At 41.7% G+C, this 11808-nt stretch overlaps 1 long non-coding RNA gene across 1 annotated transcript in view; it reads left to right on the forward strand.

Annotated features, from left to right (window-relative positions):
- Positions 1 to 10982, forward strand: part of LOC109308193 — a 19842-nt gene extending 8860 nt beyond the window's left edge. Inside the window, exons 2-3 of the long non-coding RNA XR_002100526.1 lie at positions 5746 to 5750; positions 10864 to 10982. This is a non-coding gene — a long non-coding RNA (uncharacterized LOC109308193). The remainder of the gene's footprint in view (positions 1 to 5745; positions 5751 to 10863) is intronic.
- Positions 10983 to 11808: the final 826 nt, after the last annotated feature.

The following is an 11808-nucleotide window of genomic DNA, read 5'->3' on the forward strand; positions in this document are numbered from 1 at the left end:
GGGGGGGTGGTTGCAGAGCTCCAGCATTGTTTGGCAAGGGGAAAAGAAAACAAAGCAAAACAGTGGCAGCACGTGCAAAGTGCAAACAGTAAAAGGAGGCCAATGAAGAAGGTAACACAAACTGCAAGGCTGAGTTGTAGTCAGGACAAGAGCCCAAGTCCTGGCTTTATGGGTGGAGAAGCACTGCACCCCATATGGCTTCTCCCATGTGGCTTTACAAGTATGACTTCAAACCCTCTTCCGGACTGTGCTGAAACCTGCTGCTCCCAGCTGTAAATGGGTACCTGCTCATTAGCGTTGAGGTTTCAAAGGTATCGTATTCTGGAGAATATGGTGTGTGAGAAAATGCAGTACTTTAAGAGCCTGTTTCGTATCTCTGGTTAACATCACTGCAGACTAATCCACTCTCTTAAACTCAGGGGAACTATATTGGAGCAATGCAAAACTGCAGTGAATGAGAGCAGGGCAAAGCATCTTCAACAAGGCCAAGTAAATTAGAGCATAATAATATCAGCATTTGCTTTATTTATCCCCAGCATTGACAGTCCCGTTCATTTTCTTACAAAACACGGCCACCGGATCTTCTTCAAGAACAGGAGGAGCTTTCACCACGCTTCTCCTTTAACTGATGCCAAATATCTTCCTCATGGAAAGGCACCAATTCCATTTCTAACCAATAAGAAGAATCCAGGCTATACTCTCTGGCTGCAGGGTACAGGACGAGGAATAGCAACATTTAGGAGGCCATACAGGGCATGTCTATATGCATGCTTTAATGCACATTTACCTATTTTAACGCACATTAAAGCATCACAAAAAAAAATGTGCTCTTTACCTAATGCACATTAAAATAGGCTAATGCACCTTCTCCTAGTACCCCACAATGGAGGCACTCGTTTTCATTTACATTATCTGCATTAAGTGCATTAATGAATGTGTAGATGTGCCCACAGAGTTATAGAATCACGGAGGTGGAAGAGACATTTGGTGCAACCTTCCTGCATAGTTATAGGAATGCTACCCCTAAATCACCCTTATCCTTCCCCTCTCCTGAAAACCTTCTGCAAAAGAGACTCTAAAACGTTCCATGTCAGCCTGTCCCACTGCCTCACTGTATTAATAGTAGGGATGCTTTTTTCCTTGAGATCTAATTGGAATCTACTTTCCTCCAGTTTAAAGTGATTTTGTTTAGGCCCCTGATCTCTGCAGTAACAGAAACCAGTGTTCTCCTCCTCTTCTTTATGGCAACCTTTCAAATATTTGAAAACTGTTCTCAGGTCCAATGTCATCTCCTTTTCTTTGAGCTATACATCTCTGGCGCTTTCAGGCTTTCCTCATACAGCTTGCCTTCCAAGCCTTTTGTCATTTTTGTCACCCACTTCTGGCTCCCTCCTGTTTTGCCAAGTCCTTAAAAACAGGGAGCAGAGACCTAACCAGTGCTGAGTAGTGGAACTATCTCTTGTTCTTGTTACATGGTAATTTTAGGTGGCTTCTGGAGCTCTTAATCCCTGGATTGGCTTAGCTAGATTTTAACAACTTTATGTGGCTTAAAGAATTCATTATTTGGCTCAAAGTTATGCCACTTCAGGGTAGGATTATCTCTAATCTGAATAATTTTGTTCCTCTTCCATTAAGGGGTGGCCCCTCCTCACAGCTGTTCCATCCAAGTTGAAGTCTCCCAGTATCCCAGGTTGCAGTGCCTCCTCCCTTCCACCATTCTGTGAGTCAGGGGAAGCAGGGTTGCTGGCATACAGTGGAGCCAGGCATGGCACCTCAGTGCCCAGGCACATCAGGCAGAGCAAGAGCCAGAGCCCTGCAGCACCCAGTGGCTGCAGTGCCTCCTGTTACCACCCGGACTGGCCCCTGCTTTTGCTCTACTGGGGCAGAGGAAGGGGCAGCCAGCTTTAACCCCCACCCACTACTGCAGCATCAGAGTTTGCACAGGATGTGAAGGTCTGGAGGTGGCAGAAGCTGCTGTTCCCTGCTAATGCCAGGCAATTTCATAGTTTCATAGTTTATAGTTGCAGTGTTGGGCCCTGGCACCAGCCCCCTCCCTTCACCCGGCTCCTTTAAGCAGGGTTGTCAGACAGCATTGGCAGCCTTGGAGTCCCAGGGCTGGGCAGCAGGAAGCATTTGATATAGGAAAGGGGTCCAATAAGGGGCTTCTGCATGGTTCTGGGCACTTCTTCTGAGGAAACATCCAAGCTGGATGAACCTGGCCATGGCTGCTCCTGTCTCCTTCGCTCAGGTTCCAGATTCACCCCACCTCCCACATAACCCTACACTGGGGGTCATGGCCAGGGGAGGGGAGATCTGGAGGTCTCTAGAGATCTCCCATGGATTTGCGGGGGGAGGATCTGGGGGTTTCCAGGGGATCTCTCAGGGATCTTGGGGTGTCAAAGGATCCAAGGGTCTCCAGGGATTTCCCAGGGATCTAAAGGCCTCAGGAGGATCTAGGGGTCTACAGGGCCCAGGGGATCTGGGGGTCCCTGGGAGATCTCAGGGGGTCTCAGGAGGATCCGAGGGCTCTCCAGGACATAGCTCCCCCTCCCATTTCCCCGCTGAGGGGCTTTATCCCTCTACTGCCTCCTGCTATACCTGGCTTTTCTGTGGCCCACACCAGGCACCCCCTTTCCTCAGGGCAAGGTCCTGGGTACCATGTGTCCCACTGGGTACCCCACTTTCTCTGGGTGAGGGGGCTGCTGACCAAGGAGGAGGGATGCTCTATTGCAGCTAGGAAGGATTTGAGCAGAATACAACCCCCGAGGTGGGGACTGTTGCAGCAATTGTGGGAGGCAGTCCAAGATGGAACTGGAATGGGGGAAATTCCCCAGTCCCCTGCCATCCTACCTTGGGGATGTGGTTCCTTCCTCACATCCAGCCACCTTCCTATCAGCAACTGGCACTCCAGCCCCTGCATACATTAGGTCCTAATGTCACCTGAGGTTGCTAAGGATGCTTCTGACCAGCATCCCAGTCCCCAGAGGTACCACTTCCACCTGGGGCCATGCACAGGTTCAAATCCTGCCTCCGCTCACCACTCCTCTAATGGCAAGTCACAGCTGTATAGGTGAGTGACAGTCAGAGATGGTTTTTCACCTTAAGGTGTGGCTGCTCCACTAAGCCGATCAACCCTAAGCTGATTAGCAGCTGCACGGCTTATAGCGTAAGGTGTAACAAGGCCCTCACACCTTACACTCCTGTTGATGCAGCCCAAAAATAGATTTGTTTTTATACCTGCATCATATTGGTGACTCATGCTGAGTCCATGATCCACCAAAACCACCAGATGCTTCTCAGTAGTGCTGCTGCCCAGCCAGTTTCCTCCCATTCTGTATTTGTGCATTTGGTTATTCTCCCTACATTTGTCACTATACCGCTGTCTGTGCTCAACTTAATTCTGTTGCCTCCAGACCTGCTCTCCGGGTCTATCAAAATCCTTTAAAATTCTACTTCTATCTACCACCGTATTTGCAGTCCTTCCCAGAAGCCCTCTATTTTGGCATCTGTCTTAACAAAGAGGGTTATAAGGAGTTGTGTGGATAATCTCCTGGGATAACACATGGTCCATGCATATAGTATATGTTCTTAGCTGGGCACATTGGTTCTAAGAGCAGAACCCCTCCCCCATGCATTACAAAAGGGTCTTTTAGTCCCTCATTTTATTTGTTACTTGAAAAGCATTTTTTTTCTTTTTTCCCATTTGACTGGCAAAGTGGCATAGCTGTAGATGATTATAATAGTTTAGTAGCTGTGCCTATCACAAAGTGACTTACTTAGACTTTGGTAGCCAAAGTATAACCCAGTCTAACTCTAATTAAATGAAATTATATTCTTGGCACATTGCCTTCATTTACAAGGACTTTCATCTATTTCATTTATGCACAGCTTTTTCTTACAAGGCTCACAAGCAAGATATTTTGATTGGGTGTCTTGCATATGTAATGTTCTACTTTTTTAGGTTATTGATCAGTGTATTACACCATCCCAATTAAAAAAATATGCAGCCTAAATTTATTTATTATTTCAATGATGATAAACTAGGCTATTAAGCAAAAAGAGGAAAGCTTAAAATAATAATAATAAAAGAATCAGCTGTTATAGGCTGCTTTCTCACTCTATTAGCAAATTGTGTTTTCTCTAATAAGATACAGAAGCCAGTAATATGATAGGAAGTCATTAATACAATATAATCACAGTCTAAGATCAAACTCATCTCCTCTCTCTTTACCTTGTCAAGTGTTTCAATATTTTATGTTGTAATGTGATGACCAGAACTGATCACTGTAATCTAAGTGTGGATCTGACTAATGCATTGTATAATCAAAGATTTCCCCTAGACTTATTATATTCGTTTGCATTTCTTGTTCTTCTTATGGAAGAATGGTAACTGTTCAGAGCTCTTCCAGTTAAAGATCAAATTCTATTCTGAACGTAAACCTCCTTTTTTCCAAGAGGTTTAGCAATGGGATTTTATAACTCTGAACCAAATTATTAAAATTATTATTATGCATTTTCTCCCTTTATCTAAATCTTTTTATCTTGCTTTCCTTATTTTCCCTTGCTCCAATTTCAGTAATTCGCATTTGCCATTTTGGAATGCAATGGAACAGAGAGAAAGGTCTCCTTTTTAGCCCCTTGGTTTTTTCTCTCTATCTCCATGGACAATACAATGGTAAGATTCTTACTTAAAGCAAAAAAAAAAAAGTCTTAAATTTCAATTAACTGTATAAAATAAGGGCATGGCCCAGCCCCTCTCCCCCAGAGACAGTCCTTCCAGGTGAGGTTTGGTGCATATTGGCAAGGTAGTTGCAGGAAATCCCTCAGCTGTCACTGTACATGTTCTAGCTGCTTGCTGGAGAAAAAAAAAGTTGGTCTCTAGAGCTCCCAGTTCAGCCGCAAGTGAAGCACCAAATTCCCCTCTGTGTCATCCAAGCAGCAGGCAGGCTTTGCTGAATAGATTCCCAAGATAAACACTTCACTTAAAAAAATCCCTACTTTAAATCATTGCCTCCTTATATTAAGGTGAACTTCCTGCTGGTGATGGGATGTGGAAACTGGGCAAGTTACTTAATCCACTTGCCATGCAAGTCCACCTTTTTACCACAGAATCAGCTGCCCACATCAGGGAGCAAGAAGGGATGACGACTTTGTATAGCTGCTACTTCCTCTATAACACAGTTGGGAAGGAAGGGGAAGATATATGATGGGCAGAGCTTTGGCCACCATGTCCTAATGAATGGAACTGGGTTTGGAACAGCCCCACGGAGTGTGTCAAGATATTGAAAAAATTCCCGATCCTATATTGGGACAAAAGCTCAAAATCATTAAAAAATGAAAACAATATTTTAAAAATGCTATAATCAAATCAAACCGTTTATTTTGCTAGAAAGGAACCATTTCTAATTATTTCTACCCTTTTTATTTCTTATTCTATCTAGATTAAATGTTACGTGCAATGAGATCAAGTTATTTTGAACCAGAAACCCTGAATATTCCCAGTAGAAAATGACAAAATGAAATAATGTGATAATTATAATACTTTATAATAGTAGTGATGATGACGATGATGACGGCAATGATGACGATGATAACAATAATAATGTCAAGTATTGTCTATAAAGTGTTTCCATTTCAACAGCTTGGCATTTTCTGATTGGAAAATCACCAACTGGGTGATTGTTTTTTTTTTTTTTTTTCACTCAGGTCTGCTGCTGGGTGACGCTGGGGTGTTGGCTGTACAAGGCAGGGTGCAGAGTATATCTTCTGTGGTCCAAGGAAATTCTAAATATCTTTCAGTGCTTAGTCATCCTTAGATAGAAATGGTTTCCAAGACCTAAATTACCCCTTAACTTCTTAATGTTTCAGTTCCACTCCTGCAAAAATGGAGAAGTAATCATTCCTTACTGCAAATGGATGTTCCTAGGCAAAATCCATTAATGTACGTTAAGTGATCAAGTGCTACAGAAATGAATGTCACAGAAGAAAAAAGTCAGTGGTATGCCATTCTTTTGGCAAAACTCTGACAAAAGTCAATGGGGTTGGGCTGAAAAAAGGAAGAATTTGGCTTCATGAGAAGAAGGGGCCAGCTTCTCAGCTGGATGAAAGGAGCATAGCTTGCTTATGGTTAATACACCTATACTGATGATATATGTATTCTTGATGATGTGCTGGGCCAGAAATCCATCACTACTGGAACCATAATATTTATAGTCATTTTTTTTTCAGTTTATCTGTGTTCCACAATCTGATCTGCTCTCGTGAGTAGAACCAATTGGGGGGAAATTGTACATAGATGGACGCCATTAGAATTTACTACCTACTTATCAAGACTCACCAACATTTTTTTCAAAATTAAAATAAAATAAACATAAAATAAAAATAAAATAAACATAAGCCCTTCTAACAGAATATAGATATATATTTTGTTAGAAGGGCTTATGTATATACTTTTCATTCAAAATAATATATCCATCTGTAAATTCTCCTCCTGTCACTTTTCAAACTATCAACTGGCACAAACACAATTATGTCCTCTCAACTCTTAAATTCAACACTCAAGGCCACATTCTTTTGTAGGGATTGTAAGGTTTTTGTTGCAAAGCTTGGGTTTTAGTTTGGGTTTGTCCATTGCCTATTGTGGTGTGGCCCAGATCCCAGATGGCTGACTCCAGAAGTTTTAATAACAACAAGAGTGAAACCATTAAAGCTGATAAATATATTAGTAGAGTTCTACAGATATTAACTTTTAATATGTATACAATTTAGTGCCAACAATATCCTTTCTACTTTTTCGTAAATCATAAATAAAAAGGTCTTAATAGTATTTCATAGCTGAGATATACGTTTTCCATTAAATGTTATAGGACAGTTCAAAAAGCCTACCGACTATTAGAGTCTATAGGACTTTTCCAGATGGGGACGGTGCTTTTGATACGGCAATTTCTGCGGTCTTCAGCACTGTGCTAGTGGACTTAATAGCTCAGTTCCAATGAAATGGCCAAGAACCCTGCTATTTCACTACTTAGTCACAATGGCATTTTAGGTTAAACAATCATTGGCTCAGCTGTGAAAAATGAGATAAATTAAAATTATTTTCTTCGCAAGGACCAAGGGCTTGGCAAGTAATATATTGAAGAAATTTCCTGGACATAATGGGTTACATTAATTTTCAACTGTAAAACAATTCCTTCAGCATTATTTTTCAAGGAAAGGGAACCCCCCCCCCTGCTATTTGTACTATTTATTTCCCACTGAAATGAGAAAACACGTTTCAAACAGAGGATTAAGAAAGGCACATCAAGAAATATTGCAAAAACTGACTGTAAAGAATTCCAGCTAATTGGTTCCCCATTTGCCTTTATCCAAATGTGGTCAGTTTAAGCTATGATAGCATGTAGAGAGGTTTCTTTTTTTTGTGTGAACATTTTTAAAACAGGTTTTTTTATGGAAAATTGTCCATATCTTCCATTAAAAACCTTTCCCCACACTGATCCTTCTTTATGGCTTAAACCTTTGGGTAATGGGGTGCCAAGAAGGTCATCTATACTCTAGGGCAGTGGCATGAACCTTCCCCAAACTACTAGTGATCAAAAATTGTTGTTATCTGATTGAGGTGACCTTCTGGTGCCCTATATGAATTGAGTTAATGATCTCAGTCCTGTTCCTAGTCATTAATGGCCTGATTCTCTGCTGGTGTAAATTTGCTTTTCTTTTTTGGAGGTAATGGAACAATGCCAATTTAGATGAGCAGACAATCTGGCCATAGGTGTCCCCATCATCATCTGTCACTAATGAAGACCTTTATTGGTCATTGCAGCAAAAAGGTCAGTGTGAACCAGCACAGGGTCTGACCTCTGAACCCCACAGGTAGTTTTCAGAAGACAAAATTGGGAGTCTTGCATTGCTTCTGACTCACCTCTTCTGTAGATAGAAAGAAGGTTTCAAGTTGTTAGTGGTACTGTAGATCAGCATGCAATGTATTGTTGGCTTATAAATGGTATTTAAAGGCTTATTTTGGAGAATTGGCTTGTAGGTATAGGTATATACATTAAAAGGGTTCAGGATGGGGAGCACGGGTTAACTGATTTCTAAAAAGCTTGGATTTCACACACAAAGTTTCTCACAGTCCTGGAAGCAGGCCAATGGATGGATACATAATGTGAGAATTAAGGGGGCATGTACCATGCTAATGCAACAAGGATACAAGGGGCAGAGGCAATATGTATTACACTGCTCATAATACAAGATAAGTGGCACCAGCTAACAAGGCCCTACAGCAGGAGACCCTTCCCATCCCCTGGGAAGGGTCCCTGAGGCCACCATGGACAGAGGGCACACCACCAAGCCATCTCATCTATGCTCTGAAGAAAAGGAGGGAGTGGGGGGAGTGGGCCTCGGCATCCCACTTCCAGATCGCTGACGTGCCAACACCTGACACCTAAGAGACAGACTCAGAGTGAAGGCTATGTCCTGTCCAGATGTACTTTGACTTCAGTGACAGCCCTAGTATTTGGTAGATATGTAGAACTGTTTGAATGTGTGTATTACTTTTTTTCTGTTATTACTGCGTATCAATAAATTATCAAGTGGAGAGGTTGTGGTCGGTCTGAGGCTGGGTCACTCTCAGACTCTCATAAGACTCTCAACTGGTGTGCAGTTATGATGTTGATTTTGATCTATGAAGTCTTGAAAAGTCAAAAAACCCAGATCTATCAGTGTTAGCAGTGTTGGGATTCTTACAGCAAGTGGGCCATTAATGTTTCAAACACCATGTAAACCAACCCCAAACGTAGCAGGTCCAGGTGCTTAAAACTCAGGTGATCCATATATTTCAAACCTTGCCATATTGCCTGGCTCAGTGTCACTGGCACATTTTTAATGTAGATTAATTTTTATATTGATACCATGTCGAATGCCTTTATATCAGTACATGTGTGAGTCCCAAATGTTCGTTATATGTTTGAAGGCATTGTGTATAGACTTTCCTACCAAAACCTAAAGGAAAAAAAAAAGGAAACCCTCCCCAGATCTTTTTATGAAGAACATCAAATTTTCAAAGGTCCCCTCCATTCAGAATCAGAACAAGAAGTTCAGGTATTGAACATGTTCTTGAAATAAAATGTATTTAATAATTCAAATTCAAACAGTCAAAACTGAAAACTTCATCTTTTTATTTATGTAGGATAATATGACATGTCAATCAAGCATTTTTTCTTTAACTATTAAACATTTCAATTTTTAAGTGCGTGTTTTGAAACCAAAATTGTATGATCAAAATATCAGATTTATTTCAGTTCTCTTGATTAGGGAAAGGAATAGCAAAACCACACTTTTCAACAAGAAAAATTGTCATGCAAAGAAACCTTTGATCAGCCCTCTTCCTACCCCGTAGCTTTGTATCTTTCTTCCTCACTCCATACACTTCCTTATTACAATTTTAATAGGGATATATGTATTGAATTTAGTCTAAAGAAGAGAGTTAACCATGTACTGCAAGTTGCTCATTTTGTTTCTGACTTATTTATGGAAAGAACGTGTTGGCTGCTATGTCTCTGTCAAGGCAGATAATATTACATGGTGAAACTTTCTTCATGACTTTAAATGCAGTTGAAAGTTAGAGTCTTCGTTGCTGCTGTTCATGTCTTCTCTCTCCTGTGCAGTTTATAGCCTTGCCCTACTCCACCTGTACCAATAGATAGATAGATAGATAGAAGCAAAGAACTGTGTTAGAAGGGAAAGTGGTTAGGGCACTGAATGGAAATTGAAGAAATTTCCATTCAATTCCTGGCTTTTTTACAGACTTTCTGTATCTCCCAGGTCTAGATATTGATTCTGACTGGCTCTGTAGGCACGTAAATGGAATTTATGCAGAATTCAGAGCCTATGTTCCAAAAAACCCCCAATGCAGATTGGCCATATACCACAGGTCACAAACCACAGCCAGTGCTTGGGTTTAAGCTCCTTTTGAACTGCAAAGTTTACTGGGCAGTATTTCTCTAGAGAGGCTCAATTAAACAGGTGTGTACTGGGAATTGATGACATTTAATTCAGCTCAATCTCATCAGCCTGAATTGATCTCCTCATACCCGGTACCAGAGGTACCAGGGCACCTGGGGCAGCTACAATATTTTGAGGCAGTGGCAACTTCAGTGTAGCAACACAAATCTAATGGTGGTGGCCATTTTTCCACATGCAGCCTCCAAATCAGCACCAGAGGCTGCTGGCCCGGTCATCTCACCTTAGCTATACTACTGTCCATAGTTTCATGGTTGGAGCATTCACCCAGGAAGTAGGTCCACGTTTAGGCTCTCTGTCTGAGGAGAATCAGCCCAATATCTCCTACAGCTTAACCACCAGGATGTAGAACGGGCCAGGCAGGGCATGTATTCTCAGACCTTGCCATTGGTGTTGCACTGAGCAGCCAAGAGTAGAAGACTCCTGGATCCACAAAGTCCAAGTAAAAGGGGCCATGACTTAGTATTTCAGTGAGGGAGACAACTCAGTTAGGAGGAAGGAAGACCCGGCTACTGTTCCCCACTCCTAGACTGATTGCTAGTTTGTAATTAATAACTATCCAATATAGAATATCTGAGAAGTCCTGGCAGAAAGGCTTGATCTGGATAGCTTATGTATGTACATAAAAGCTAAAGCTGTGATACCTAGGGAACTTTCCAGGCCAAAATGGAGGCGGCTGATGAATCAATACTCTTGGCGTTTTCTTGCAGGAGGACATTAATGCTGGAGCATCTGTCTTCCCACTGGATTTGGAGGATCTTCCTCAGGCAGCACCGATGGTACTTCTTCAAAAACTTAGATGTTTCCTGTATGTTGTCTATGCCTCAGCACTGTACCGGAAGGGAGGATCACGACTCTTTGATAAACCATGAGCCTGGTTTCGGATCTGATGTTGCGATCTTTGAACACCCATTTCTTCAGTTATCCAAAGGCTGCACTTGCACATTTGAGATGATGTTGGATTTCTTCATCTATGTCAGCCTTCTGTGAGAGATGGCCCTATATAGGTCTATACGGATAAATATAGATATAGATATGGATGGCTCTATATAGATCTCTAGGTATAGTTAGATAGATAGATAGGTATACCAGGGATAGGTATAGATGTAGATATAGATGTATACCCTTGTGTGGTGTGTGTATCTATCTGTCTATAGCTATCTATCTATAGATCTATATCAATATATATAAATAGCTATAGATATAAATATAGATATAGATATATTCATATATACACACACTTTTTGTAATAATATTCAGTCTCTTTCCTCACCCCATTGACAAGTCTAGTCTGTGGGTCTCAAAATATTGCCAGAGCTTTTAATTTTTTTGTTTCACAGCCATTTGGGAATACCTTGGTAATCTCAAATTCTAACCGCATACATTCCATAATCAAAAATATCTACCTCCCCGTGGTGCCTGGAATATGCCAATGAGCCATCTCTTACCTTCAGCAAGCCATCTCACCTTCTGTGAGAGATGGCTACCTCAGAAGGTATATCAACATCAGAGGAGTGCCTGTTTTAGAGGAATTTGGGGTATGGGTGTACCCACTCTGTAGGGCTCTGAGAATCAGAGTCAGAGAAGAAGTGGTTAAATCATCCTGAGGGTACCTCCAGCCAATATTCTCAAACTTTCCTTCTCTGGTCCTTCGTAACAGTGGGGTTAGATACACCTTCAAGGGAGCTTCACTACCTTATATCCAGGTTTCTCACATGCAAATCAAGGATGGGTAGGTTGGTCAATGGTTCTTGATGGCACACTCAAGGTGGCCATAGATGTGGTATATGA

This window comes from Crocodylus porosus, unplaced genomic scaffold, assembly GCF_001723895.1.
Source record: "Crocodylus porosus isolate Cpor-Errol unplaced genomic scaffold, CroPor_comp1, whole genome shotgun sequence".
NCBI lineage: Eukaryota > Metazoa > Chordata > Crocodylia > Crocodylidae > Crocodylus > Crocodylus porosus.